The 780-nt window shown below is 43.1% G+C and overlaps 1 protein-coding gene across 1 annotated transcript in view; it reads left to right on the top strand.

The window, feature by feature from the left end:
• Positions 1–780, top strand: part of LOC119593669 (exosome complex exonuclease RRP44-like) — a gene marked incomplete at its 5' end in the record, with an annotated part of 4,885 nt that overhangs the window by 1,603 nt on the left and 2,502 nt on the right.

Raw genomic sequence — 780 nt, 5'->3', positions numbered from 1 at the left:
TTTCTACATGCATGAACAGTTCACTTAGTGTAATCCGAATTTGACGAGATCGCTATGGGAAACAAAGAGAGAAAATGAGGGGAGGAGTGTGGAGAGACGAGAGGATGAGCATGTGGCAGCTTCAGCCTGAGCTTCAGAGTTTGTATTTTGGCGCAGTTGGTTGGAATGCAGGCGGAAGGGCTGGGTAGGATAATCTAGCAGGGCTGAAGGAAGAATTAGTGTAGCCTAGACGGAGTTGGAGAAAGAGGAGAAGTGATAGAGGAAAGAAAAGGAAAAGGGGATAATGTGGTCACCAAGGAAAGTTCTTGCTGATGTGCCTGCTTGAGCAGTGCTAAAGTTCTACCAGGCCACAGCAGTGACCTGGTAAAGGCAGAGCAGGGGATCCAGCAGATGCCCCTGGGACAATATTAAGTAGACCAAGAGGACTGGAGCAGACAAAAAGTTTGTGATGACAGTGACTGAGGATGTATTGACACAAGTGTGATAGTGTGGCTACATTAAGGCCTACGGAAAGATCAAGTGCTTGTGACCAGTGCGAGATGGTAGTGTCTCACAGGAGAAGAAAGTGGGTGTGTTGATGATCATGCCCATGAATACATATATAATTGTGTACATTACTAGGGGAAGTAACCCTAATAGTTCAGTTTTAATTTTGTATTTGTATGTTTTGGACCTAAAATAAAAGTGCCCATAGGTATTTTATAGAGGTTCTTCTAATTAAAGTTTAGAAAAGCAACAGTATATTTATCCATTCTATCTACATTATCCGCCCAACATTTC

This window comes from Penaeus monodon, chromosome 32, assembly GCF_015228065.2.
Source record: "Penaeus monodon isolate SGIC_2016 chromosome 32, NSTDA_Pmon_1, whole genome shotgun sequence".
Classification (NCBI taxonomy): domain Eukaryota; kingdom Metazoa; phylum Arthropoda; class Malacostraca; order Decapoda; family Penaeidae; genus Penaeus; species Penaeus monodon.
This window is presented reverse-complemented; position numbering and strand designations above follow the sequence as displayed.